This window comes from Panthera onca, chromosome A2, assembly GCF_046562875.1.
Source record: "Panthera onca isolate mPanOnc1 chromosome A2, mPanOnc1 haplotype 2, whole genome shotgun sequence".
Taxonomy (NCBI): Eukaryota; Metazoa; Chordata; class Mammalia; order Carnivora; family Felidae; genus Panthera; species Panthera onca.
In genome coordinates, this window is record NC_138340.1 from 40,745,482 (window position 1) to 40,772,085 (window position 26,604).

General features: G+C 43.5%; 1 protein-coding gene across 2 annotated transcripts in view; it reads right to left on the bottom strand.

Annotated features, from left to right (window-relative positions):
- PDZRN3 (PDZ domain containing ring finger 3) overlaps positions 1-26,604 on the bottom strand; it is a 238,209-nt gene that overhangs the window by 172,886 nt on the left and 38,719 nt on the right. Inside the window, exon 1 of one of the 2 annotated variants that reach the window (XM_078442815.2) lies at positions 7,890-7,910. The exons of the other annotated variant lie outside the window; for it this stretch is intronic. The gene's annotated coding sequence lies outside the window, so the exon portion shown is untranslated. Of the gene's footprint in view, positions 1-7,889; positions 7,911-26,604 lie in introns of those variants that run through there. 2 annotated transcript variants of the gene reach the window in all.

Consider the following 26,604-nt stretch of genomic DNA (forward strand, 5'->3'; position numbering starts at 1 on the left):
TCTCAAGCAGGCTCTGCACAGTCAGTGGAGAGCCCAATGCAGAGCTCGAACTCACAAACCGTGAGATCAAGACCTGAGCTGAAATCCAGAGCTGGACGCTTAACCGACTGAGCCACCCAGGCGCCCCTGAAAGGGGTTTAGATACAGCTTTGTAATGTCTGCTCCTCTTCTCACTGGATGGACTATGGCCTTTGGCAGATGGATCCCCTTGCATAACCATCAAATTAAGTGTATAGAGATGGAGGTTTTTAGAACAGGGATGTTTCTGTGTTAATACAGCCAAGGCTGACCCTCACTCATAGGCAGGAATACTGCATTAAGATTAAGAATCCTTAGTACAGAAAGTCCCTTGGCTCCAAGGGGACAGTGCTCATGTGCATGAAGTAGGTTTGGCACATTTGCAACTACTCGACTCTATCTGCTAAATCTAAATGATGTTGGTCAGAGAGCAACAGGGAGAGGAGCAGGAAAAGAGAAGGACAATCATGTAAACAGCTCCTCTGGGGAAACCATTTGAAAAGTAAGTGAATTCACCCATTAGCACACCATGTCCCACTACAGCATTCCAGATAATAAACTTCAGACAATGAGTTTCTTACCTTGCCTGCAGTTAGGAACACTTTACTTCTAATGGATTATTGGATGCTTGGGAAAAAATGTGTGGTAGATTTCGTCGATACATGGGCTGGATAATGTTTTCTTTCCACATCTGCTAAAATGCTTTTGTGGAGCTGTTTTCAAGAAAAGTAGCAAATATTTTTGAAAGCTCTCCACGTTTCATGCAATAGCACTCACCCCTACTTTGGCAAACCCCACACCTTCTTCCCTCTTTAGAATTGCTCTGAGCACAGCAAGCTGTCTTTCTGTCCAGGGCTCCGATGGAATGAGTGTCCCTGCTCTGATTACTCAGCATTTCTAGAGAGGCTGCTGGACACACGAGTGAATGCTGGGCTGCAGGGAGCAAGGGCGTCCTGCACAATGCATGCTTTTCTTCTACTCACCAACGGAGATCCCTCAAGTGTATCCAACATGTAGGCACCTGAGAGTGGAAGCTTTATACCTTAGCATCTCACATTACTAGTCCGTTCACCTCTCAGGACACGGCTATTATCAGAGAAATACTGGACTACTTCTGAGGAATCACACGTTTCACATGATCAACACAGGAAAGGGTGCTGCAGTTCGTCTTTGAACTGGCACATGTCTGGATTTTTCTGAGGCCAGGGTTTGGGAAATTTCAGCCTGAACTCATTAAGTCCTAGGTCTCCATTCCAGGACAAGCCAACCTAAAAGCCAACTCTTTCCTCATTTCTTTGTGCTATTTTAAATCATCACAGCTTGGTACCATTAATATGACAGAGAAAACCAAATCATCTTTTTTTGCTGGAAAAGCTGTCTTGCTGTTTTCTCGAAATACCCACATAAGCTTTACAAATTTCAAGAAGATCCATTCTGCTCACCAAACCCCACTGACAGCATCGTCAATTTTGGTCAGAAACATCTTCTGATCTGGGTGGATTTCAAATCTTTAAATCGGTACAGAAAAGCCTCAGTCTTCATGACATTCACATTCAGGAGTGAGTGGACTGCACATAGTAGGAACTAATGGGCACTTGATGAATTCATGTCACAGACACATACATAATAGTCATGAAAACTTCCTCACAATAGTCAGGGTCCAAACTAATAAAAAGCAATCTAAAGATGTATGTTATACAGAGAGTGTGTGAATACTGGACATTATGTTACAAGATGACCGTGGGGTGTGATTCGTAGAAAACACTGACCTGAGAAACCCCTGATGTTAGGTTCCATTAGACTGAAATTAGAAACGCTTTCCAGAGTTCTTTTGAAAAATTAAAGAAAAAAGGCCCCATTCCCTGCAAACTGCAGACGAAACAGGTCATTACTCAGACCTCACTTTGCTTTTGCTTTTGGAGAACCTTGTTACAAAATATCTGCCAGGCACCAAAACCTGTATTTACCACGGTCAGGCCCATTTAGGCTGGCCATTTATGCTCCCTAGCCTTTATTTAGTGCAACAGCATCTAAAATTTACAGAGCTTGAAGAGACAGCACCCTAACATGGCTTTCTACACTTTCTTCACTTCTTTTTCTTTTTAATTTCAAGAGAGGGTAAGAGAATACTTCACCAAAAAAGGTTCCAAGATCCATTTCTCAGCTGCTTCTCACCTTAAGGATGAAGTACATCTCCCAGTGTTACTGGCAACACACAACATCTCTAACTCAGCTTAACTCTTTTCCTTGTAAATGAAAAACACATTTTCAGACTTTTTGGTGGTACTTATTTAACTATGGGCTGCCACTTGCCAAATTATATTTTCTATTTAAAAAAGAGTAGATGAGATAGATAAATCAAAAGGAATGTTAGGACAAAGGTGGGTAGACTTACAGAAAGAACATGCCTCATATTATCACATTTAGGCAGCCTAAAACTTTGTATTGAAAAAAAAAAGGAGGTGGGGAGCCTGGGTGGCTCAGTCGGTCAAGTGTCTGACTCTTGATTTCAGTTTGGGTCACGATCTCACAGTTCATGAGACTGAGCCCCATGTCAGGCTCTGTGCTGACAACACACAGTCTGGTTGGGATTCTCTCTCTCCCTCTCTGTTCTCCTCTGCTCACGTTTTCACTCTCAAAATAAAGAAACATTAAAAAAAATAATAAAAGTTAGCCATTCTTTGCATTTGACTGTGTTGACACTCTGGAGTCCAAAGTCTAACACTTATGGCTACCATTTTATGCAATTTCATTTATAAGCCAAGGGCCACTTGCCTACTGCAGGCTTTTCTGCAAATTTCTATGACAAATAACCGACTTTCAAATGCCGGAACTTTCCACCAGTTTACAGAAGCATGGAAGAGTCTCAACAGAGACCACATGGCTCCCAGTGCCACAGATATTCACCATTTGTCCCTTTACAGAAGAGATTTACTGATACCTGCTGTAAATTCTGTGAAGCATTATTATTATTCCAATTGTACACGAGAGGCTATTTCCTGATAGCCACTACCAACTGCTACTTCTACAACATCGAAGCTATCTAAGTACAGAATTGTTATAGCAACAACACATATGATGCCATTTCTGGAGGCCCAGAAAGGGAAAGCAATGTACTAGAAATAACAAAGCAAGAAGATACAGGAGCTGGTAAGTGACGCAATCTGCCTCCATGGCTCAAGCTCACAACCTGGTGTAGCCTCTCTGTCATTGGTGTTGCTGTAATTATGATCACCAACAGGCACTATCTGGAACACATACCTTCTTCCCTGGGCTTCTGGGCTGCCATGAGAGCGGTTACTGGTTCAGAGGATGTGGCTCTGCAATCTTTGATATTCTGCCCTCTTCCTGGCTCTGGGTCTTGCTTCCTGAGCTACGCCTTCTAGAGTCAAACCTGTTTAACTCTACATCCAAAATCTCAGAGCCAGGGCTGGCAATCCCAGCTGAATGACTTACAGCTGCTGACCTGAGCCTGACTTTTTTTAAAGTTTATTTATGTTTGAAAGAGAGAGAGAGAGAGAGAGAGCAGGGGAGGGGCACAGAGAGAGAACAGGGGAGGGGACAGACAGGAATAGAGAGAGAGAATCCCAAGCAGGCTCTGCACTGTCATCATACAGCCTGATGTGGGGCTTGATCCCACAAACCCAATATCAAGAGTCAGATGCTTACTGACGGAGCTACCCAGGTGCCACCTGATGCTATCATTTCAAGTCTGTAAAATTTTCGTTTCCCACCTGAGAGTTTTCTACGATCCCGAAACTCACCCATGCGCCTTGCAGGGCTGTGGCTATTGTCTCCCCGTGTGTCCATGTGGCCTAGTCTCACTTGTCACCTAAGCCAGCATCTGGGTCTCTTTGCAGCAGCAGCCATATGGCCTCAATTTGGGATGTGTGTCATGGGGAGCTAGGATCACAACCCCAGCCCCATCTGGATTCCATCAGCTTCTTCCAGCACCTGGACCAACTTGTCCCACCAGGGCCTAAGTCTTTGAGGCTCCTTCTCTCCCCTTCTCTTCCACTGCAGGGCCGAGTTCAAGTTGCCACCTGATCGACACAGCAGCCCATGCCGGGGGTGACCCATCCCGTCCTATGGCTGCTCACTCTTCCAGGTCACACCTGATGCCAGTCAGGAACCTTCCTTCTCAGCATCACCACGACAACCTGTCACCCAGGGGTCTGAGATCAGCCCAATGTGGGCCGGAATCCTAGGCCTGCTGCTGGCCAGCTGTGCGAGATTGGGCAAGTCTAATGCCTCAACTCCCCTTTCCTTGGCTGTAAAAAGGGGAATACTAACATGACTGTGAGGTTGAAGCGATGATGCCAGCACAGGTCCTATGTGTGCTGCCTGGCACACGGTAAGTGCTCACTAAATGTCAGGGAGTGCTATTTCCTGATAGCCACTACCAACTGCTACTTTTACAAATCGAAGCTATCTAAGTACAGAATTGTTATAGCAACAACACGTTATGATGCCATACAGGATTGTGTGTGCTATGTGTTTTCTGGGGCCACAAGGAATGAAATACCCACTGAAAATCAACAGAAGTGAACAGATCACTTATTCTCCGTAGGCCCACGTTTCCTCTGAAAAGGAGAAAAGTTGGATGCGCTGAGAGTTCATGTTCCTGAATACTGTCTCTAAGAATAAAGCAGATAAACCTGTAGGCTGACTTCAACTTCCTCAATACCCTAGGAAGATAGGACAATTCTTACAGGTTCCCAAACGACCCTGCTTGTTAAAAACTTTATTTCCGATAAAAAGCGTTCCTGTTATAAAAACCAGGTTTGTCTTTATTGCTCAGGTCATTTTCTGAAGCTTATCCTGTGAGATAAGGATTTTTATGTCAAAGAAATAAGTGACAGCTGAGAAAAGTAAAAATAAACTCAGTACCTTTGTCAACTTCAGAAAGGTCCAACAATGGAAAGCCAAAAGGTTCAAAGTATTCACATAATGAGGGAAAAGGACAAGGTACCAGAAGCTTCAAATTTCCAGATGCCACATGATGACTGCTTGACAATTTTAAGTTACCTTCCAAATTTTCTGGGGTGACAGGAAGGAGGAGGGATGGTGTGTTGGGCAACTTTGCAGTGAGACTTACTTGAACCTATTCCCTTTCCTGGTTTACACAAAATGACACCTCTTCTAATACAAGGACTGTAGAAAACCCCAACTGGGAAACAGTCATGCTCACTCACCAGATTGAGACTAAAATGTGATTTTATAATCTTATTCAAATATTCCCATGACCTGTGAGCACAGGATTCATTTCATAGAATACTGAACGACTGGCTTTATCACAAAACTACCAGAAGGCATAACTAAATCTATGTGAGAATTCCACACCGAAAGAACTCTCCCTTTGTTCCAATTTCATAAAATGCTCATTATCTGAGGGCAATACATTTACGAAGGGGGCTTCCAGTCGGAGAAGCCTGGAATGGCAGTGACCATTTACTGCCCACCCTTCTCTTTCACACCTTTTCTTTGACAGGACAATCCAGAGTTAGTCACCCTCAGAGACCGTGAATGAATCCCATTGGGGCCAAGCCAATCACAGGAAAATTATGTCTTCTAATGGAGTTGGGGTGTGACCCACTCTATTTAGCAACTCAATATAAAGGTACAGTCTGTTTCAGGACTTCTAGGAAAGCATCTTTGTCTTGTTGCTATCTCTGGAGGCTGTCCAGATGTGATGTTAGGACCTGTGGCAGCCATCTTGTGACCATGAGGAGACCGAGCTGACATGCTAAGAATGACCAAGAAGAATGTAGCTTTTTGACAAGGTCACCGAACTACTCAGCTCACTGACCTCACAATCACTCAGTCCTTTTACCTAACACAACATGTTTAAGCTGTTTTGATTTACAAGTTCCATTATCTATTGCTCAGAACATCTCTACAGTAATAGAATTGGATCCGTGGAAAAACGTTAGACAAAAACCTAGTTCTTCATTATGTGTGTCCTCCAAAGGGCATCCAGAAATGGGTTGCTCTTCCCCATCCCAAATGGCAAGATGTGAAAAGAACAAGTTTCAAGAGTCTGTTAGCTTGAACAGCATGGACACTGATCACTGAGGACACAACTGGCACAACTCACTATGATGTGTGTAGATACTTCCACAACAAGGACACAATGTCTTAGACATCCTCCTGTGTTGAATTCTGCAAATTGTGAAATGAGGATTTAGGAACAAGCCTTCTAAACTACATATGGAAATGATATAAGAAGATAAAAAAGAAAAAAATCAGTGACTACGACATCCCTCAACAAACACCAGGTACGGTTGTTATTAAAAATCACAGTCCAAAATCATGGCCTGGGATTTCAAAGTTCTTAACAAATGCCTTAGGGGTTCAAAACAAAACTGATGATTAAAAATTTTTATCAATCGCACACAAATAGAACAAACACTGAAATTGCTTCTTATTCAAAGTCCATTTAATTACAAAAAAAGCCCCCCAAATTAGTCCTATTTATCTGGCAGACATAATTCAGAGAACTCTACATATATTAAGGTAAAAACCAGGTTAATTTATGAAAAAAAAATTTTTAACAATGCTCGCACCTCAATCAACCTTCCTCCAGACTGCTTTCTGCCTTTTAAACATAAACTTTCAATGAAGTAGGCTTAATTCCAGCGTGGAGCCCAACACAAGGCTTGAACCTATGACCCTGAGATCAAGACCTGAACGGAGATCAAGGCTCACGGGCTTGGGGTGCCCAGATGGCTCAGTGGGTTAAGTGTCCAACTTTGGCTCAGGTCATGTTCTCACGGCTTGTGAGCTTGAGCCCCACGTGTGGCTCAGTGCTGCCAGCCTAGAGCCTAGAGCCTGCTTCAGATTCTCTATCTCCCCCTCTCTCTGCTCTCTCAAAAATAAATGTTAAAAAAATATATATATTTTTTAATGTCAGGTGCTTAACCAAAGGAACCACCCAGGTACCCCTGAAAGGCTTACACTTTTAAAACTTCAGCTACTACCTTCCTTGCTTAAACAGTAACAGAGGGCCTCAGGTGTGTCGGGCACTAGACAAGGGCAGCAGGTACAAAAACTGGGGCCTCTTTTCACGGAGTGCATGGTTTAAAGGTGGGGACAAAGTTACAAAGTAAATACTAGTAAAAAGAAACACTAAAATAAATTTTATTTCAAGAAATAAAATTAAAACTTGGGGCTAATGCGGGATGCCTAGGTGGCTCAGTGGATTAAGTGTCCGACTTCGGCTCAGGTCATGTTCTCTTAGCTCGTGAGTTCGAGCCCCATGTCGGTCCCTTTGCTGACAGTTCAGAGCCTGGAGCCTGCTTCAGATTCTGGGTCTCCCCCTCTCTCTGCCCCTCTCCTGCTCTCTCTCTCAAAAATAAACAAACACTAAAATAAAAAACAAACTTGGGGCTAATGTTAATAAGGGAATAAGGAAGGGGCTAAAGGAAACGGGGTAAGGAAGGCAGTTTTACTTCCAATGGGAGAAGTAGTCAAGGTTTCTCGGACAGGTGACAGAGCTGCTGTGATCCCAGTGAGACAAAGGCACCAACCAAGGGACCAGCTATGTGAAGCTGGGAGGCGACAAGAAATGGTAGCTGGCACCAAAGCCACAGACCACGCCAGCAGTCGTATCTGTAAAAAGATACAGATCCTCACTAACCTGCTCTTCTGCCTGGAGCTGGTTATGATGACAGAAAGTCCTCCTGTTTTTAAATTCAAGGTTAAAAGCCCTACAAATGGTAAAGTGCCCTTGTTATAAACCTTCCAAAAAACCATGAGGCTTTAGGTGCTCCGAAAATAAACTTGCTGGTGTCTTATGTTTCATGCTGCATCTCTGAAGCAGTAAATTAAAACTACTTTTGACTTGAGACATTTTACAGCCTTTGAGCTACCTGGAGATCCACAGGGCTCTTCCCACATCAGAGCAGAGATTCACTCTTCCTGCAGAATTTTGGTAAATGCATGCCGGTGCCCTGATGACAGACACATTACACCGCAGAACTACCCTCTAGTGACCCAAGTGAGAAAGGCCAATCAGCAGCAAGCTGAGGATTCCTGTGCCGGTCATCTGATGCACCAGCACGTGGCAGCAAAGGTGGCCTGGAATCAGCTGGCGAAAAACCAAACCCTTCTTGCGGCATACCCTTTTCATAGCCCTGGCTCCTGATACGTGGTGTTTGCCATGCGATTTCTTAAAAATTAAATAACCAGCCACAGCACTAAGAGGAAATTGAAATCCTGTGACTGGAACAAGTGACAGGCACATTGATAAGCCTACAAGCGTTGTTTTGGACCCACCCAGAGCACTGTGCTGGAAATTGTCTCTATTTGATGAAGGTAAGCCAGCCGCCCAAGTTTGAAAAAAAAATTTTTTTTTACATTTATTTTTGAGGGGGGCGGGGTGGGGGCAGAAAGAGAGGGAGACACAGAATCCAAAACAGGCTCCAGGCTCTGAGCTGTCAACACAGAGCCCGACGTGGGGCTCGAACCCACAAACTGTGAGATCATGACCTGATCTGAAGTCGGACCCTCAACCTGGGCGCCCCCAGACCCCTAGTTTTTAAAAGAGATTTTCTGGGCAGCAAGGGAAAGGCAATGGAAGTTAGGGAGCCCTGACAAAATTCCTATTTCGCTCCTGATCTATCAGGATGTACATGTCATTATCCCATTTCCAGATGAAAAAACTGAGGCCCTAAGAAGTCAGTGAACTTGCCCAAGGAACGTACCACGGCCAAAACATTAATCAAATTCATGTGGTTCCAAATCACATGACCTTTTTCCTCATCACGTTGCCTCACCCCGTCAATTATGTTCAATTCTTCTTTATTCCTGGAGTCATCACAGGACACAAGATTTTAGAAGGTCCTTCCTCAAACTTTTAGTTCCTAGAGAAGAGGAAGCTGAAGAATGTTGCATGAAATGAAGACTTGAGTTTCACTCAAAATCACCTCAGGTGAACATCCCGACAAGCAGGTTAAGAATCTCTTCTGAGGAGGAGTGGAGGGAGGGGCTGCAGGCACACCTCATACCTATACAAAGGCACCTATTCCTGCGTCTTGGGGGGTCACATTCTTTCAAGCCTCTGGTTTCTACTCTGACAATTCCTACTGCACCAAATACCTTTCTCTCCTTTACTCTGTACCAGCTCCTCCTCAGTGAAGATCTCTGAGAAGAGAACCAGAACCACCATGCCACCACTGCACCCCAAAGCCCACAGTGCTCAGGGCTCCCGGGACATTCCTAGCACGGTGGCAGTGTTCCCAGGCACCCTCTTCACTGCTCTGGGACTTCTCCAGGCAGTACCCAAGTTCAAGTCTCTTTCCTCTCCAGTACTTGGCATGTTGCCTTTGAGTTGCAAATTCAAACACATACCCACCGATCCTTCACCAGGTCCTGGGATAGAAACGGCAGCTGTCGGGGCGCCTGGGTGGCTCAGTCAGTTAAGCGTCCGACTTCGGCTCAGGTCACGATCTCGCGGTCTGTGAGTTCGAGCCCCGCGTCAGGCTCTGTGCTGACAGCTCGGAGCCTGGAGCCTGTTTCAGATTCTGTGTCTCCCTCTCTCTCTGACCCTCCCCCGTTCATGCTCTGCCTCTCTCTGTCTCAAAAATAAATAAACGTTAAAAAAAAAAAATTAAAAAAAAAAAAAGAAACGGCAGCTGTCAAGATGAGGGACACTGGAGGGGTTCAGAGCAAGGGCTCTGGGTAATATGACATGTAGCTCCTATGTCCCCTTAGGAGGACATAAACATTGTGCCTTGGTCTCCTCATCACTAAATGGGGATGAGCGTCTTGCTGTTGTCAGGGTAACAGGCAGAGAAGGTTAGGAGATGCTGATACCTGAGGGTAGCTGGGAACATAATGGAGGCTATGTTAGCATTCGCTCACTTCCGATCCCCTTACCCTGCTTCATTTCCTTCCAGGCACTCACTGTCCAGCCGACACATTGTATACTTGGTTTGGCTTATCGCTGGCTCTAACCTCCTAGGATAATAAGCTCATCAGTAAAGGAGGCTTGTTTACTTCTCTGGGGTGTAGTGGCACGTGAGGCAGTAACTGGTATGCACAAGGCCTCAGGTATTTCTTGAATGAATGAATGCACGAACTAACAAGTGAACAAATGACTGAACTAACGAATACTGACTAGGCAACTCATAGAGCATACAGTCTAGAAGACACCTAAGGAGGGGTGGCGCCTGGGTGGCTCAGTCGGTTAAGCGTCCGACTTCAGCTCAGGTCCTGATCTTGCCGTTCCTGAGTTTGAGCCCACATCGGGCTCTGTGCTGACAGCTCAGAGCCTGGAGCCTGCTTCAGATTCTATGTCTCACTGTCTCTCTGCCCCACCCCCACTCACACTCAGTCTCTCTCAAAAATAAACATTAAAAAAAATAGAAGACACTTGAGGAACATTAACAAAACTGAAGACCTTGCAATGGCATTTGATGTCAATAATTACAGGGGTATTCCATTTTTTGTGTTAGTCGCCAAATAAAAGCAGCACGTCAAGAAAATTCCTGGACATGAATTTATTGTTCATATCGCACTAAGTGACAAAGGAGTCCTCACCTCACACCCATACCTTACCTGTCCCCAGCCTCACCATTATTAATGCTGTGTGAACCCACACCCTCACCCAATGATGGAACTATGCTTTAGCAGAGCCCTTTAGAAAGGACTAAAGCCTCTGTAAGAAAATCTACCACTCCAGTTGGCCAGCTGCCTAGCTTCAGGTTTCCCCAAAGGCTAGTCTTTGACTGATGAGGGGTCGGGGCCTTCCTACCCACAAGGAAGCATGGTGGAGGAAAGTAGGAGCCTCAATGTGTCCAAGGGGCAATGGCATCATTTCCCCTGGGGACCAAGAATGGGGGAGGAGGAGGACCCCCACCTCCCAAATTCCTCTCTGGACTCATGCCTTTCAAAATGTTCCTCAAAAATTTCTTACAGTGCTTACTTTGTTCTCACCCTTAGCGTGCTGTAAATGAGTCTTCTTCCTGTTTTTTCTGATCTACCTAGATGTGGGCAATGTCAAGAAAACTTGTGCAGGAAGTAAAGACAAGATAAAGGTCCTGAGTTTTAGGATCACCATAGTTACCTGTTCAACTTGCATGAAAACCCTAAATCAAAAAACATCATTTGACTCCATTCAATGTATGGACTGAGTTTTTAGAAACTCTGTCTAAAAACTTGTATTTTTATAAAAGCTTTCCTCATAATTGAACTATAACGTTTCACCTCACGCCATGCATACCCACAATCTTGGTTCTACTGCAAACATTCTATATCATTTATAAATGCTCCGGAGCACTTCTTTTCCTATTTTTTAAAAAAGGTCTTTGCATTCCTTTCTTCTCAATATCCAGTGGTGAGAAAAGTGATTTATCACCTGCCATGGTCCGCTACTCAGTATTCCCACCATAAACCCTGGCTTTGTGACAAAACCCTTATCTTCAAACAGAGATAGCATCCACCATTACTGCTTTCTGTATCAGAGTCCTTTTATTTAAGAATGACTCTCTTCGTTATAAATCCTTAAGCATATTAGTTGAAGACACGTTCACAGCAAATGCCTTCAGTGAGGGGCAATCCAGCTCAAACCACATTCTCACTTCTAAGCAAGGGCAAAATCCCTAAGTAAACACGTTCCACAGAGACTGTGTGCTGAAGTACATTTTTCAAAGACCAATGCCATTTGGTTGCAGTCAGCTCTGGAGGGCTGCATACCTTTTCAATCAAAGCCACAGCTGCCGGAGGGTGAGCCCTGCCCTGGGGAGAAGGGCCTTGAGAACTCCATCCATCTCCAAGAGGTGGGCCCCACCTCATCAACAGACTCTGCTCCCAGGGTTCACATCTAAGTCGGCTGGTTGGAACCCTGAGAGCAGAAGCCATGCCCTGAAAGTTGGGACAGTCATAAATGCTTCCCAAGTTCTGTTTGGTAAAGACAGACACATAGCTTCCTCTCTCACAGGGTCAGGCAACGCTGAGACCGAGTCTGGCCAGGACAAAGACTGGAAGACCGGGTTAGGTTTGGTGAAAACGTCCCGGGCAATGCTTGTACTTGACGTGAGCAAGGGACAGCATGACTGTTCTCAGAAAATTAATTAGGCTTGTTGTTGACAGAATTTTGACACACACACACACACACACACACACATCTTAAAAATCACTTCATTTAGCATCTTACTTTTACACGTAAGCCAGCTGGACTGAAATGACTAGGATTCAGGTCCCTACAGTCATTCCACTCTTTTCAAACTTGGTAATAAAATAAATAAAATATCCAATCTGTTTGCTCACAGCTATGTATTTTCTAAGTTTTGACCCATTTAATGTGTGGTCCCATGGACTGATTCTCTCTTTTATCTCTCTTTCAAAAATTTTAATAAGCTCTTCCAATGTATCAAAGTTTATGTAGTCAGATTGCTAGTTATTAACTCAGTGTCTTGGAAATCCAATACTACGTTCTGTTCTAGTGGAGGAAAAAAGTAAAGAAGTCCTGGATCGAGGCGCCTGGGTGGCTCAGTCGGTTAAGCGTCTGACTTCAGCTCAGGTCATGATCTCACAGTCCGTGAGTTTGAGACCCACATAGGGCTCTGTGCTGACCGCTCAGAGCCTGGAGCCTGCTTCAGATTCTGTGTCTCCCTCTCTCTCTGTCCCTCCCCTGCTCATGCTCTGTCTCTCTCTGTCTCAAAAATAAAAAATAAAATAAACATTAAAAAAAAAAAAAAAGAAGTCCTGGATCGATTAATCACCACGCTTAAAATATCATTAACTTCCATCTGCTCCTTCCAGTATGTTTCTCTTCCTCTTCCATGGGCCTCAAGACCTCGCATGGATGTCAGGCAATCAAGCTATCTGGTGATCTCTATGCGAACAACTTCCATAAATCACACTGTGCATTCTGTCTGTCAATAGAGCATATAACTCAACTACCGCTGGTTGCTTCACCAGTCCAGGCACACCTGAGATCCTGGGAACAGTGAGACAGCAATACTGAAAAGGAGCACAACTGTCCAGAGAGAGCAAGTAATTAGGTACTGATTGAAATAATCTGACCAACCCTAGAGGGGTCAAAGAGAAAGAAGCCTGATTTTCTAAGAGCGCCCTCCTCCCAACTTTCTAATAAAAATGCAGATTCCTTTCTGTATTTGGGAAAACTATATATAACTTGGATTTCACTAGTTTAAAAGGAAACTTGGGAAAACTTCTGGAGTTTTGGAAAGATTATTTCTGGAGCTTTCGTGCTGGAGACCTTGGATAAATTAAGTAAATGCCACCAGCTCATTAGCAAAAGGGAGGTTTTCAGCTTTTCTTTTGTATCCCACAGTGCGCCCCAGGGACTATGGCTTATCTCAAATTCTATAGCAAGATACAGAACTTGTTGACAGTTGGCTGGAAACCAGTGGTGGCTTGCATAAGTGCTGATCAGTTTTGCTGGCCCCGAAAGCCTCTCTGAGGTCCTAAGTGACCATCCTGGCAGTAGTACAAAACCCCAGAACTGATAGCTAGGGCCTTCTGTTGCCTGCGAATGACAGAACATGTACAATGCACCTCAGGAATGATTGTTTTTATTACAAGGCATATAGCAAGGGACAATGGAATGTAGGGGATGAGGAGGAAAATGAGGGACAACGGCCTCTAAGATGAAATCTAACCACAGAGCCAAACCTATGTATCAGAAGCAACACTTTCTAGCCAACGTCAGCCGACCACAGCCAGCAAACCAAATGAGGCTCACTGTCTGGTTTTTTTTTTTTGTTTTTTAATAAAGTTTTATTGGAACGAGTCATGCTCGTGTGTTTACATGTCTCTGGCTATTTTCACACTAAGAAGGCCAGGTTGAGTAGTTGCAACAGAGACTATGTGGCCCCCAAACCCCAAACATTCATTATGTGACCCTTGACAGAGAGTAAACCCTTTTCAGTGATAAAATGCAAATGTCCTGGGCCATGTTCTTTCATCCAAATCTATACAACCCTCCAAAAAACACCTTATGAGGCTTTATAAAGGGCCAAAATCATATAAAATTGACCTCCCCATACACAGGGGTCATTACCACATTAACCCATGTTGTAACACTTAAAAAAAAAAATCACAGCAAATACTCAAGGGAGTTTTCACCACACTCAGGATAAGCTGTTCACTTCTGCCTGTTCACAAATGCAAACTTTTGGCTGCCAGGAAGAATATGTAGCTAGACTCCTGAGTACACCCTCTAGACATAAGTAGACTGTGGGCGACAAGAAGGCATAAAATTAAAAGGTCAAATACTCTACATTCTAACATCACAGAGAAGTAACAGTTGCCAGGATTAATGAGCTGGCTCTAGCCCTGTCCGATATTTGACACTCAGCCTGTAAAGGGAAAAAATGTCCAACATTAATTACCTTCTAGGGCTAAAGGCTGCCCTCCGAGTACATTCTAACTGCCGCTCTCAGAGCCTCTTGACTGCTAATCTCCTCAGCATCAAGAAAACCTGCCCCAGGACAGAAGGGCCTTCTTGGCTAAAGCTCTCCAAAGCTTCGAAAACCAAACTGAGTATTTGACCATGCTAATTAGGCAACGAGAGGCTGGACAGCTAAGAAAGCTTTCTGAGCTCACTCTCCCTCCCCAACCTTTGTTTAAAAACCTAAATGAAATCACTGAGTTCAGTCAAGCAAGCACAATTTTATTTTCGCAAAACAGCCAGAAGGCAGCAGCCGATACTGACTCCACCTAAAAGAAGGGGAATTTTAAAACAAATTCAAGTTTTTCCCCTCCTCTAGACCATTGCTGTCTCTGGCAGTTCAGTCCTGTGCTCAACAATCGCTTCATTCACAACCAAGTCATACTAGGGCATGCCATCAAGTATAACTAACTGGGTTTTATACCTCTTGGTTCACGGAAGGGCTGTGATAAGATGCCTCTTCTTTGAAGTGTAGTATGAGAGAGCAACGGCATGGTTTATAAAGAAAAAGTTAGTAAGTTCATATACAGAAAACCTCTCAGCTCGGAAGGATTTCATCTTGCAAATACTCGTGCTTCTGTGATTCAACATGATCACCTAAGAACACAATGAACACAAACAGCATTGGACCGTACTTAAAAGGAAAAAGAGGGCTTTTTAATCACACAGCTAAGTCTTCAGGAACCTGACAAATAAAGAGTAAATACAATATGTGTGCGGTTCACCAATCACCAAGGTGCCTGCCACGTTCTGGAAAAGCCATCTCTGCATGAGCAACTCCAGTGTTAATACATCACACCTCCGAGCATCCCGTTTCCAAGGCAAGTGTTCTTTTCCAAAGTGACATCTGTGGCCAGCACAGCGACGCTACACACAAGAAAACGTTGTCCCTGGAACGCACATCTCATCTTTGGCTCCCAGAAATCAAACGCGGTAACTGTCTCAAGGAGAAACCTGAGAGGTGGCGGGCAAGTCACATAGCAAACTCACCACCAAAGCTCATAATGTTTACTGTGGGGCCAAAATGAGATGTGTGTTTAAAAGACAAAGGGCTTACAGAAGCTCAGGAAAAGGTCCAGAATGAAGAAACAGAAAAGCATCTGACAAGAACACGTGTTGGGGTGTGGGCAGCGTGCTGCGGCAAATGAGGCCTCAGCCCGTCCCCAAGTCTTCCACCTGTCAGATGATGGGATGGGAACAAGCCCCTCAGCGCTTCCTGTCTCTGTCTTCTCGTTATACAAGCAGGAGACGAAATGGACCAACCTCCAAGGATCCTCAGACTGCTTCTGTGGCTCTCACTTACGTCACTCAAAACCAATTTTTATATAATAACTCGGCAGTAACCCTCTCAACAAAAGTATGTCTGGCTGCCAAGAATACTTACAAGGTCATGGAACCTGAAAGTCTGGATGAAATGTGACAGAGAGAGAGGTAAGGGGCAGTATGATGGGAAAGGGAGGGAGGGAAGAACATGGCGAGAAAAACCCAGCGAAATCACCTTTAGTTCTTTTGCTGTCATTCTGCAAGGAAGATGTCCCTTTGAAGAAATCACACACACATGCACTGAAGTACACTGGGCTAAGGAACGGCCCACTTTCTGCCAAAGTCTTTCCTTTACCCTTACTCCCCCCAAACTGGGAAGTTCAGCTCTTCGGTTAAGAACTGGCGAACAAAGTCTAAGATGAGACAGATTAAAAGAACACAGTTAACAAACCTGACGGTGTTACACATCGCCATTCAAAACTAAAGCAGATATGTAAGGACAGCCACCCACCTCAGTAAGTGCTAGAAGCTGAGCCAAGTATCCTCAAGACCTGAGATGTATTTTGTCCCCACTGCCAATGCTCAAGTGAAGACAACTGGTGATCTCTCCAAGTTGCCCCGTGCCAAACATCAATGCCACAGATCTGAAGTTTTCGCGGCAAACTTTCGTGTTTTCTGAATGTAAAAATACATGATCCAAACTACAAAAATGTAGAGAAACAAGTTTTCAGGGTGATGCAAGTCAAATTCTAAGACCCCGCCAAAGAGTAAGAAATTTCTCTTTTTAAGACCATTTACTGGTCAGAATACAAGCATCAGCACCTACCACAAGCTCCCGGAGATGCCTGCTGAAATCCTCAGCCTTTAGCCTTTTCAAATTCTGCTTGATTCAACTCCCTGACTACTCTTGTTGACAGAAACCAATACCCATTTATCCTATGTCCTGCAAAAGTGAGACTTCACGAAATTGTTATCTGGTTGGTGTGGGTTACTATGCATTTAGTGATAGCTTTGAGAGTTATAAATAAAGAAGTCAAAGTCCTAGAGATAAGTGGAATTTTTAGAGAAAGAATCAAGAATCTGAATTACAAAGAATACAAAAAAGTGAGGATAAAACCAAGCACAACACATACTCTCAAGATACTTATTTTCAAGGCCTCTGTTAGTGTGGATTGGAAGGTTACCAAAGACATTCACTTTTGCTGACCTCACTTTAATCCACGGTGTGACGTGATGTTTCAGGACATGACTAAATTACTACTTTCCTTAAATGGAGTCATTCACTCATTCTGGTTGATGCCTCTTTCTATTAAAGGTCAATATTCACCCATTCATTCAAGCAAACAGGGTTTCCCTGCTTTCAAACTCCAAAAGAGACCTTAATATAATAACTTTCCAAAATCATCCTTACAGAAAGAACCCTGTGGAGAGCCGTGGAGAGCCAAGGAGAGCTTGAGTGGCCCCAGGGATTTGAATCAATTCTATGACTAACTTCTGCACTGAATGGGTCTCTGTACCAAGTTCTCTTCAAGCTCCCTGGATTCATTTACCCTTCCGACTGTAAAGTGAAAGAATGCACATAAACCCCACACAGAATCAGACATGTAGATGTTTATGAGATCTAGGAATAATAAATAACAACAGGAAGCAAACGTTTACACAACCCGCCTTGGAACTGAGAGAATCCAGGTTCATTAACTTCTGAAGTCAGACAGCTTCCTTCTTTCCCCACCCTGTTCTTTGTTCCCAGGGAGGGCACTCTACAGAATAGGTCAGTGTGCTCCCTCCGCTCTGCTGGCTTAAGTCAACGGGGCACACGAGAAGAGAAGCAAGGGAGGGAAGACAAATGAGGCGTGGATTATTTGTCCTTCCTCATGGGGTGGTCTCTAGACAGCAGTGTCCTTCCAGAGAGGACTGTTCCTGTCTGGGAAGTCCCTCTCCACAGGGCCCCTTCCTTCTACGATCTGGTAACTCCTTCCTGCCCTGCCCTGCTGGCCCAACTAGGTTACAGCACTGCTCTTAGCACAGGATCCTGCCCCACCTCTAGGCTTCCCCTACACCAGGGGTCAACAAATCAAGGCCCAGGAGCCAGATTCTGCCCAAAGTATGTTTTGGTTAATAAAGTTTTATTGGAAACCACAAGCATTCATTTCTGTGCTGTCTATGGCTGCTTTCTGCACTTAACAGCAGAGCAGTTGAAACAGAGGCCACATGGCCTCCAAAGCTGCAGATATTTACGATCTGGCTCTTTACAGAAAAATGTGCCCCACACTCTTACCATACCCTTGAAAGTAATCCTTTAACTTATCTCTTTTGATTTATCTTATGTTAAGTTATGCTATCTATTTATTCCTGGGATATTGCATGATAGCCTTAATTACTCCTATGATGTAGTTTTAGCTATGGTAATTATTCCCATTTCATTCACAACAAAGAAGTTTAAGATTCATTTTGGAGGAAATATTTAGGTAAAAGAGAATGAAACGAGTTAAAAAAAAAAAAAAGCCAAAAAGCAGTTTACAGAGAGAGAGAGAGAGAGAGAGAGAGAGAGAGAGAGAGAGAGATTGATTGACTCATGGGTGAAGTGTTTAAAATTTGTCAATTCGTTAATGATCCACAGGATTTTCCCCTTTATTTAAAAAGACAAATTAATAGCAGCCAAGAATCTAAGTTTGCTTTGGTGACTGATGAGGAACCTGCCCCCACTTGCCATTTCCTGCCATTTCCTTGCATTATACGCTTGGATATGAGACACATGAATACTTTGCTGAATGAACTGGAAAAGATTTTGCTACAGAATTCTTTCCTCATTCATGAAGGATGTCAAACAAGTTCATGGGCTCTTGATTGGTGAACAGAGAGAGCTACATGGTTAAACACAGGTCTCTGTGGGCAGCCCCCAACCCCTAGATTTTAGATATGAACTCTGTAATATGTGAATCCTGTCAAAAAACAGAAATCTTTCAAGGTACACTGAATTTGGAAGGCCCCACCCTGTGGGGTCTGAGACCAATAAACGGCTACCACTAGATAACAATAAATAGCCATCAATTCAAACTTCCAGTTACTTAGCACTTTAGATGTGCCAAGGCCTATACAAACACTCCATGTTCGTTTTCTCCATTTACTGAGGCCTACAAGCTTCATTTTAAATGCACTACTATTACTTTCATTGTTGGGTGTGAGAAAATGAACGTTAATGGTATTTAGAACTCGCCCCACTCTGTAAACGACAAAATTTAAAGTTTATAACCTGCCTTTCTGAAGGAGGCAGGCCAAAAATTGCCACTGTATGAGAGGGGCTGTCACTCCATGAGAAATAAGAAGCCTGCCTTTGATTATCTGACTATAGTAAGAGTACAAGTCAGAGATTATTTCATCAACCACTGCCATCACTGTTCTTGGAGCTCCTGGGAGTTTCAAACTATTATTGTGGTCCTGACCTTAAATGTCAGGTAGAGTGTTTGCTCTGCAGGTCTATGCTCTTAGGTATGGAGCTAGTTTGGGAGGAGGCCATATTTACATTCACACTAAGCTTCCTCAGACCTATGTAGAAAAAGTGACAAGTTTCAAACCCCACTAGAGAAGCAAGGGCCGCAGATGAACTTATCCCAAGAAAGGAAGGTCCCTCCTGTCTCCCTAAATCACCGTCTATTGTTTCCCACATTATTTGGCACCTCGTACACAGGTCTACAGTGTGAACTCTTCCTACGGATGGTCATTTACCAAGTGGGAAAATGGAAAGCCCATTTTAGGACGGAGTTAGTCTTGGCTGAGGGAGAATAAGGATTTTGAGAGCTTTGTCTAGGACCCTGCAAACACAGAAATTCTTAACAGGTTCATGGATGGGTCCCAAGGAGTCTGAGTCCCGTAAAATTGTGTGAGCGCACGCATGAAAGGAACGAGCAATGAGAAAGAATGAGAGAAGAGGAGGATGTGCATTTTTTGGCAAGAAGATCCAAAACTCTCATCACATCCTTATTGAGGGGTCTGTCTCCCCTGAACCACAAAGCATTACTGAGATGAGAGCTAACACAGTCCTTGTGCCTTGTGTGCAAATCAAGCTCACGAGGCATGCTGAGGTAGATGGGCAAACGTGTCAGCAGTTAGCTCCTCCTCCTCGTAAGCTGAGAGCATGTGCCATTACTCTTTGACTTAGGCCTTACCCACCATTTACTCACAATGACCCTGTGACATCACTCTTCCCCACAGAGTGGAATTCGACACAAATAGAAGAAGGCTGGACTGGACTCCACCCAAAAGGTTTAGTTACTGGGGCACCTGGGTGGCTCAGTTGGTTAAACGTCTGACTTTGGCTCAGGTCATGATCTCGCGGTCCGTGAGTTCGAGCCCCGCAACGGGCTCTGTGCTGACAGCTCAAGAGCCTGGAGCTTGTTTTGGATTCTGTGTCTCCCTCTCACTCTGACCCTCCCCCATTCATGCTCTGTCTCTCTCTGTCTCAAAAATAAAAAAAAATAAAAAAAATTTAAAAAAAGGTTTACTTACTCAAGTAACACCAGGGTCTTTTCTGTGGCCATTTTACCTACAAGGCAGTATCCTGACGCACAGCCTAAGTCTCAAAATAGGGCTTTTATTTCATCTCGACCTCAGTCTGACTACACAAAGTGCACACGGACCTCCCCACGTACCCTATCTGTTGGTTTGCTAATTCCCCATAAACGACTATGTTCTGTAATTGTTATTTTTCCAGAGACTGGTTTGAATTATATCTTGCTGCATAACAATGAAATTTACCTCAAACCGATTCAGAAATCCAATACGGCCGACTTTAGAGTAACCAGTCAACAACTTTAGAAGCAACACCCCAGAAGCAACCAGCCATGGGTTTTATTTCAGTAAAATGCCCTTTCTGGTGGGGGGCGGGGGGGCAGAAGGAGGATGAATTCTAGAGTCTGAGGTTTACCTAACTATACATTTTTAAGGTCAAACCTACTCCCATATACAGAACAGCCCTTGAAAAAGTAGAAGTAACGTAACTTTGGGATTCTTTTTCAACAAGTTTGTGTGCACACGCACACGTGTGTGTGTGTGTGTGTGTAGCTTTCTTCCACTCAGCTGAGTAGGCAAAGAGAACTTATGGTCTGCTCACTGTGTTTGCCAGTTTCCCCCAAATTTTAAAATAACAAAAACACTCTCTGTGCCATGACCATATGTCTTTACACATTTTTTTTTTTTTTTTACCACAGAAACCCAATGCTGAACACCCAACAATGTTACATTAATCTTTGAATAAATGTGACTCTGCTTTTGGAAGATAAATCCTTCATGCTGGCTTTGGAGTTTGTGTGGTATGTCTGTGTGTGGGTGTGAATGTGTGAAAATTGAGCTCTATGTATTTTACTTGAAATCTTTCTGATTATAAAGAAATAATCTGCTCATGGTAGAAAATAAAACTGCAAAATTATATGAATGTATACAGTACACGTAGTTCTTGGGGTCCAAACCCTAGAACCAAAGGAAGTACATACGTACAAAGACATGCTTACAGGACTGTTTGCAGAGGCAAATGTTGCAAAATAATTGAAGGATCTGTCAATACATGTGCCAGAGAATAAGCTGAGGTTACATTCATATGATGAAATCACATGCGTCTATTAAAACCAATGACTTAAATCTGTATCTATTTATGGTATGTGCAGGACATACTGTTAAAGAAAGTAAAAAATGAGTACAGTAGGATTCCATTTGTGTAAAGACAATGATCTAAAAAAGAAAGAAAAATCCAACATCCCATATGCGTGGGTATGTTTCTATTTTTGTGTAATGATGCAGAAGGCTGTGAAAGGATATGTGCCAGGCTGAAACACTGCTTACCCCACAGCACAGAGTAGGAAAAGGAAAGAAAGGTAGGCAGAGAATGGTCTTTCTCATTTTAAAACTTCACTGGTTCAAGGGCGCCTGGGTGGCTCAGTAGGTTGAGTGTCCGACTTTGGCTCAGGTCATGGTCTTGCCATTCATGAGTTCGAGCCCAACGTCAGGCTCTGTGCTGACTCCTCAGAGCCTGGAGCTTGCTTCGGATTCTGTGTCTCCCCCTCTCTCTGCCTTCTCCCACTGGCACTCTGTGTCTCTGTCTGTCTCTCTCTCTCTCCCTCAAAAATAAAGATGAGAAAAATAAAAAAAATAAAACTTCAATGGTTCAATGATTCGGGCAACTGCACATAACTTTACAATTGGGTGGTAGTATGTTCAATAAAAGATGTCTTTTTAAAGAGAGAGAGAAAAAGACAACTAAATATTATAATAAAAAGATTTCGGAAGCCACCCCCTTCCACCCTCTAAAGTAGGCCACTGATGACAACTTGCATACAAATTTTGATTATTCCCCTTACCTACACTAAGTTTTTTTAATGAAATTCTTTGTATTCAATATTAATATAAAATATACAAGTGACATACATGTCACAGATGTAGTTTTTTAATATGTGTATTCATTTAATGAGGCTTAAACATGTTTGCACTGGCGTGGGTCTGGCTGGACAGAAAAGCGACAGAACCAGATGGGGACTCATTAATGGCTAGATATGGCACTGAGCTGAGTCTCTGTGGTGTCTGCCGTGAAATGGAAACAAGACCCCCTGCTGTTGCAGGGCTGCGTGAAGGATACAAAATTCATCAGGATAACCAACTTCACTCCCCGACACACAACAGGTGCTCAAAAAATGGAAACTGTAAGAATGACTCAACAGTAACAACGACACTGAGTACTTGCCATCTGCGAAGAACTCTTCTGAGGGCTTCTAAAAACTTAAGACATATTAAGTCATTGAAGCCACACACGTAACTTCTGAGATAGATGCCCTCACCCTCATTTTTCAGGCAAGAAAATGAAGGTTCCGAGAAGTTGGGTAACTTGCCCAAGGCTAACACAGCTAAGAGTACCAGAGCTGGGATTCAAACCCATGCAGCTAGTTTACTCTTACCCACTACAGACACTCTGCTGTTCAAATACTGCGGCTGTGGAAGGTCTTCAGAGAAGGTAAATTCTATAGGACAATCTGTGTGTACCACCTAACAAGTGATACAGCTAAAACAGCCTCGAGCCAGCAGTCAATTTTCTCAGCACCAGTTCCCAGGCCTTTTCGTGTGGGGACATACATGTGCGCTCACTTGGATACCCCAAACTAGCCCCTCTATGACGTTCAGCACCCTCTGCCCATCTCTCCCCATGTGTCCAGCCAGTTACACCCCACAAACGAGCCCCGTCGGCCAGGAGCTTCTCTTCGCCCAGAAGTACTTTCAGCACTCAAAACAAAATTTAAGCAAAGAGGAGGAGGAAATGCCACAAGTAAAATAGGACAAGGTAACCTCAAGGGCTCGACTCACCTGAACCACACGGCTCTTCACTGAGTGGCCAACAGCATTTGCATCCCAGGTGTGCGGCTCAGACCGTGAGTATCCCATTAGCTTATGATGGAATGAAGGGCCCCACATCAGGCTCTGATCATGGGAGTCCCATGACCAGCCTATTAAACCTACAGGTGACCCTAATGTCATGAAAAAATAACTTCTTTCTAATCTCCAGAAACCAGGGATGTTTAGCAACGTGTCTACCACCACTTTTAGGACTCTCTTAAATTAAATCAAAATGGCATTTCTGTTTCCTCCAAGATCTAACAGACCTCAAGTTCTGGCAGTGTCTCAGTGGTGGTCTGTAACATTACACCATCAACAATTAGCTTTATGTTTTCACTTCCAGTGCCACGGCACTTCTTTTCTCTCTCTGACAAGGCCAGGACATTCCTTCCTTCTGTCTGGTGTGGTGAATGGGGGGGGGGGGGGGGGGGGGGGAGAAGGACACGGGGAAAAAAAAAAAAGCATGCCATTTATAACCGCAGAGTTTGCTTCAATGCTCTTAACAAGCAGAATCTGGCATCCCTGTGACAGGAGCATCTTCTGTGGTCACTACTGAACTTTGGGTGCCATGGGGTTAAAATGACAGAGGAGAGAAATAAGACAAGAACCACCTTCTCCCAGGAAGAGGGTACTGTTTTCCAACAGACCGCTCCCACTCTGGAGCTGAACGTAAGCTCCTGACGTGTTTTGCTCAATTAAGGCAACAGCTACATTTCTAGCAAAAGTCACCCAGTTTTATTTCGTGACTGGATGCTCTATTTAATGGTGTGTGTGCGCACGTCTATGCGAAGAAAATAAATGGAACCTGATTTAGAAGAAAAAGAAAAAATTATTATTAATAAAACCACCTACTTTTTGTTTGTTTTCTTAAAGTTCCTTCAAACATTTACTTTCAATCCGTCTAGAGTTCTTCTGGTTTAGATTCTCGTGTTACTTACAGGACCTCCTTAAACCACATTTCATGGCAGTTTCTCTAAAGGAGATACAAACATAATACTGCATTCTATTCTTAATATTGTACATTCTCATCTGGGTATCAAGCTAGGCAAAACGGTACATCAAATGCATTCAAAATCACCAAATGTCAATGAAAGTGGCTCATTATGCACAGAGCTTAGTATTATCCTTACAACCTCTGTAACACACATCACTTACTTTTAAAAATGTCCCTTTCAAAGAACTCTGCCATTCCCCCCTGCCCAAAAGAAGAGAGAAACTGCACTGTTCTTGTCTTCTTCTGAAACCTCTAACAAAAAGTTATGTTTTTGTTGTTGCTGTTTTCAAAGTAAACTTTCAGGATGAGGTTGCCTCCACCTTCCAGAGGGAACATTTCAGGTTTCAGCTGGCCGGCATATAAACGTACAAGCAAACGCCCGACTCACAACAAATTTAGCTTCTTTTCTTGGCTTAAGTGTTCAAATGAAAAAATTAAGATAGCTGTTCTGTCTTATTACTCTTAGCATTCCAAAGCATAGGAATTCACGTTTTAAACTTTCTGTTAGCAGATGTTACTGGGAAACAGAGCAGGAAACATCTATTAAGAAATTTCTATCTGATGTACTCATGTATATTAACATTCACATGGTTTTTAGCCTTTTATTCATTCTATGAGGACACTCATCTATTTCCAGCTTGTCACCTTTTTCTCATTAGTTCAGCGCAGAACACAAATCTCAAACGTCTCAGAAGAAAGGTTAACAGTAGAAAGGTAACATATATCTGTTTAGTCCAACAGGCTTCAAACATCACCTCCCTCATCAGATCCCTCCTGGGGAGTGGGACTGATGGTAAAGGAGCAGTGAAGACCATTCCCCAGGCCTTTCTTTAATGCTTCATTTATATTCCCCTCCAAAGAAGCCCTCAGAAAGTTCCACTGGGGTTTACTGCTTCACTGGCAAGTTGGTTTAATCAAGCAATTGTGGTAAAGGAATTATTTCCTGGAACATGTATGAAAATTCCATGGCAACGATAGTGGCTAAACTTTCATCTAAGAAAACTGCACACTTGAAAAAGGAGTGAAGGCATCTTCCAGAACTTGCTGGAAGTTGCTATCAATTTTATGTTCCTAAAATGGGGCCCTTTAGGAAGACAAGACCAAAGCCAATGAGACAGAAGACAAAGATGACCAGAGTTATTTATTATCCAAACAGGATAGTAAAGGCTTTAGCTTCATAAGCAAAAAACACAACCGCTATAAATACATACATACATACATACAAACAAACAAGCAAACTTTACTGCACATAAATTTAATTAACTAGAGGTAACACAGTTTACTAAATCTTATTGCTAAACATGACTAATAAGAAAAAGGGTTTACTTAGGGGCACCTGGGTGGCTCAGTTGGTTAAGCTTCCAACTCAGGCTCAGGTCTTGAACTGGTGGCTCGTGAGTTTGAGCCCATTGGCCTCTGTGCTGACAGCTCGGAGCCTGGAGCCTGCTTCAGATTCTGTGTCTCCCTCTCTCTCTGCCCCTCCCCCACTCCAACACTCACTCACTCTCTCTCTCTCTCTCTCAAAAATAAAAAAATAAAAGTAAATTTTTTAAGAAAGGGTTTACCTAAAACATAAAGATTACAATGCTTTATATTACAGATAAAACATAAAGATTACAATGCTATATATTACAAAGCTCATAAATGCTGTAGAGTTTTTCTTAACTTTAGTTTATAAAACCTAATGTGTTATACCAAAAATTCAACTCTTTATTTTTTTAGGCTATCTTTATATTTATCTTTTAAAAAAAGGTGGGGGCAAAATAGGGCTTCTTCACGATTTTCCTCTGGCAAGCCAATTTACTCCCTTGTTTCCAAATAAAGGAACTCTACTCCTAAATCCCCCTGGCACTGACAGCGAGGTCTATTTTAAGCCACTGCTATTCTGGGATGGACAACTGGCAGATTCCACCTGTCTGCAGGAGGTGTTGTCAAAGTCTCCAATTCCCCGGAGACCTCATGACATAGTGTCACCTGCCTCTAATGCTTCTAATGTTAGACCTCCTGCAGTTTTACCCTCAGAAGTGGATCGTGTGACTTGAAAATCTATTTCCAGCTCAGGAAATGGATATTTACTGGTTGAATACTCTGCAGCAGACGCAGTGGTAGGTCCCAGGAACACAGCAAATACACGGCTCTATCAATGTGTCTCCCATCCTGGGTGCTTATCCTCACACGGGACTCTCCATGGTCCTTCATTAATGACCTATGAACGTCACAGGGACACCTCAACAGTAGGGTCTAACAAATGCTGAATTGAGAAGCCTATCTGGGTATAGCCTACCCACTTCTCCATAGACTCTGGAAGGCAATGATGACCCCTACCACATGAAGCATCCACCCTGAACATCAGTCAGACACAAATCTCATCGGAGAAATGACCCTGCACATGAAAGCTTCACTCTTAGAAACAAGTTAGGCTTCCACAGGCTGAACTTAGGTCCCTGTGTGGTAACTCTATTATATTATAACACAAGTGACCACTAATGCCATCCGTCTGCTGGTGGGCGTGCACAGCCCGTGAACTTTGCCTCAG